Source organism: Neopsephotus bourkii, unplaced genomic scaffold (genome assembly GCF_033783945.1).
Source record: "Neopsephotus bourkii isolate Nb327-2 ecotype Australia unplaced genomic scaffold, CSIRO-AGI_Nbou_v1 NB_163, whole genome shotgun sequence".
Lineage (NCBI taxonomy): Eukaryota > Metazoa > Chordata > Aves > Psittaciformes > Psittacidae > Neopsephotus > Neopsephotus bourkii.
Window position 1 is genome coordinate 15274 of NW_026900680.1, and position 3950 is coordinate 19223.

At 51.5% G+C, this 3950-nt stretch overlaps 1 pseudogene; it reads right to left on the reverse strand.

Moving 5' to 3' along the window:
- Positions 1–2505: 2505 nt before the first annotated feature.
- LOC133221238 (acrosin-like) lies at positions 2506–3559 on the reverse strand (annotated as a pseudogene).
- Between the last annotated feature and the right edge of the window lie 391 nt (positions 3560–3950).

Consider the following 3950-nt stretch of genomic DNA (forward strand, 5'->3'; position numbering starts at 1 on the left):
GTTTTTAATGGTAGTGACTGTTGGGTGTGTGCACAGTTGCCTAAATCAGGAGGAAGCCTGGATCTCCCATTAGTTGGAGTTCCAATTCCTACCACTGTCTCATGGAGGGCTAATTCCATCTTTGGCAGTAAGTGAATTAGAGAAGGTAATTGTAAATATCTCAGCAATCATAGAGGAAATGGCAAGTAAAAACATCAATATAATGCAGGCAGAAGAACAAGAGATAACTAGCCTATCTAAGGTGATATTCCAAAACCGAATGGCTCTAGACATGTTACTAGCATCTCAAAGAGGAGTTTCTTCCATAGTGAATGGAAGTTGTTGTTCCTCTGCAGACTAAAGTGGCAGAATTGAAACAGATCTGGAGGAAATTTGGAAACAAACTAAGATATTTCATGAAATGGCCACGGATGACACCTGCTGGGGATTTGAAGAAACACAGAAAAAGTTAACTTCATGGTTACCCCATCTCTCCTGGTTGAGGCAACTGCTTGCAGGAATATTGGTGTTAATTATTTTAATATTGATTACTTGTGGTATGATTCAGTGTTCCCTCTGGTGTTGTAAACGGTCTATGATAAATTATGAAGACTGGAAAAGGAATGAAATTAAGCAGCAAGTAGAAACGGGAAATTATTTCAAAAAGACTTTTGATGGTAATGGTAATACATAAAATGTTGCAAAAGAATTTTCAAAAGGGCAGAAAAAGGGGGGAATTTGAGGCCACAAAATCCCAAAATGGAATAGGGAAACCTTTAGAATTAGTTTTCAGGAATGTTAAGTTTGATGGCTTTGTAACAGTAGCGATGGAAAATGATTGAGGTGCATGATACATAGAGAAAAAAAACAGTACAGGTAGAGAACATAGTGAGAGTTCTCACAAGGTAAATGGTTATAGTTGGCATAGTTTTAAGAAAAACAGTCTAGAAGAACAGGACACAGGGACAAGGAGTATCTGGGAACTGCAGGGGTCCAGGATGGGCTGCAGTTAAACTAGCGGATAAGTAGGGGGACGGGAGGATTATTATGTCTCTGGTGCTAACGAAGCAATTAAAGTGGTATGAGCATCTACTGCGCGTGCTTCAGAGGCTGCCAGAAGTGATGAAGATTGTTGGAAGAAGTAAAGGACCCTCAGAGACCAGCACCACAATTGTGTACGCATGGGGAAGTATCTGGAAAATTGTGTAAACCCCCCGTAGCCTCCTGAATATGTATGTATGCCCAGGGACTAGAAAGGACGGCTCGTGTGGCACTGGGGACACCCGTTAGGAGGAGCTCTCCCCGTGTCTCCCGGCGCCGCAATAAAGAATACCTGCTTGTCAGCTTGAAAACGGGGCTGCAAGTTTGTTCCTGAGCCCTCCCCCCATCGCACTGAGTGCCTCGGGGAGCACAGCACAACCCCCTCTCCCGGTCACTGTGTCCCTATTGGAGGGGGGGGGCTGTTATGGGGGGATCTTGTGCCGTGTGTGTGTCCATCCCCCCCCGGGGCTTATTTTTGTATCTGCCACTAAAGGTGATTTTACCATAAAGAGGAGAAATTGGAAGGGGGGAGGGGCATGGTTGGGGGGTGGGTTTGCACCCCCATTGCACGCCCACTGTGGCGGAGGGGAGGGTGTGGGGGGGCGCGGATGACACCCCATGGAAGAGACCCAATTGGACACCTCCCACCCGGATGCTGGGACCAGTTTAATGGATCTTAATGGGGTCCCAAAGGGGTTCTAATGGCATACTAACTGGGTCCTAAAGGGGGATCCTAATGGGGACCTAATGGGATCTTAACGGGGCCCTAGAGGGATCCTAATAGGATATTAGTGGGGTCTTCATGGGATCCTAATGGGATCTAACTGGGGTCTTAATAGATCCTAATGGGATATTAATGGGGTCCTAAAGGGGTCCTAATGTCGTACTAATGGGAAATTAATGGGGTCCTAATGTAATATTAATAGAGTCCTAATGGGATATTAATGGGGTTCTAATGGGATATTAATGGGGCCCTAAAGCAATATTAATAGGGTTCCCCAGCTGGATGCAGGGATAAAGCAGAACCATGGAAGGTTGGGTTCTCCTTCATCATTTGGGTGTGGAAGGGAGCCTTCAGCATGGATTGCAGCCATAGGACAAGGGGTGATGGGTTCCAACTGGAACAGGGAAGTTCAGGTTGGAGATGTAAAGGAAGTGAGGGTGCTGGGACCCTGGGATGGGTTGGATGGAGAAGGATGGATGGGGCTTAGAACAACCTGGTCTAATGGAAGCTGTCCCCCCTCCCTCTTCATGCCATGTTTTAATGGTGGGGCAATGACTGCACTTGATGCTCCTGAAGGTCTTTCCCAACCTGGTTGATTCCCTGATTCCCAGACCCTGCTTCCCACTGTTCCCTGCCCTCCATCCCTCATCCCCATCCCTCCCCATGGACCAGAAGAAGAGGTGGGCATGCAAAGCATCCTCACTATGGGAAAAGAAGGCAACTTTAGTGAAGGTGGAGGCAACTGCAGGCGATGCCGCTCCTCAAATCTTCTCCCCCCTTAGAGCCTACAACAACTCCTTCACCCAAGTGACGAATTCCAGCACCACCCGGATTGGGAAGGAGCAGAAGCCACTGACGCTGGAGGCCGTGGGCGCCGGCATCGTCTCCTGGACGGGGGTATGGGAGACGTGCTGGTGGCTCCACGTCGGGGGCGCCGTGGGGGCTCCCGTGGAGTGGAACCTCCCCAGCTGGTGGAGGATCCACTCATGGAAGTGCTGCGTCGAGGTGTAGATCCCCGGTCTCTTGGCCCTGGCGCAGCCGCGGCCCCAGCTCGTCAGCCCCACAACCCAGTAGAAGTTGGCGCCCTTGTCCCGGCACATGAGGGGACCGCCGCTGTCACCCTATGGAGGAGAAGGAGCCAGGATGAGGATGGGGATGGGTCGCCATAGCAATGCCAGAGGGGACCACCACTGTCAGCCTATGGGGATGGAAGGGTTCTCCTTCATCAGTTGGGTGTGGAGAGGGACCTTCAGCATGGATTGGAGCCATAGGACGAGGGGTGGTGGCTTCCAACTGCAAGAGGGGAGTTTGGATTGGAGATAAGGAGAAATTGTTCCCTGTGAGGGTGGTGGGACACTGGGATGGGTAGGACGGAGAAGGATGGATGGGGCTTGGAGCAACCTGCTCTGATGGAAGGCGTCCCTGCCCCTTGCTTAGAACTGGATGCTTTAAGCTCCTTCCCAACCTAAGCCATTCCGTGAATTCAGGCTCCTGACATGGTTTAGTAGTGGAATCTCAATGCTCTTAGAGCTCCAACCTCTATGGTCCCTGCACAGGGATGATGGCCCAGGAGCCTGATGCGCTTCTGAAGCTGGGATAAAGGAGGATGCAGAGCAAGGCCCTGCAGATGGGAGAGGAGAAGGCAGCCCCAATGGCACATCCCTACCTGGCAGGTGTCGATGCCACCCTGCGGGTACCCAGCGCAGAGGTTGTGTCTCTTGACGGCCCCGCGGTACCATTGGCTGCTGTTGCAGAGGTTGACATCGATGAGGCGGACCTTGGCCTCCTGCAGGGCTGATGGGGACGATGCCCCTGCTGTGGGGACACAAACGGGGTCAGGATTAGGGGGACAAGGGATGGATTTGGAGGTATTGGGGTCTGAGAAGCTCCATGGGAGCCATCAACACCCCCTATGGCCTGGGCTGCATCCCCTTTGCTCTGCATCCTCAATGTAAGGAGGACATGGAGGGACCTTCAGCAATGGGGCAAGGAGTCATGGGTTCCAACTGAAGCAGGGATGCTCAGCTTGGAGAGAAGGAAGCGGTGGGACACTGGGATGGGTTGGATGGAGAAGGCTGGGATGCTCCATCCCCAGTCAGAGCAACCTCAATAGACCCGTATGAGCTTTACCCTCCCTTCCATCCCATTCCGTGAATCCATGACCCGGCATTCCAAGGCCAACGGGGCCAGTGCCTTGTCGGGGCAC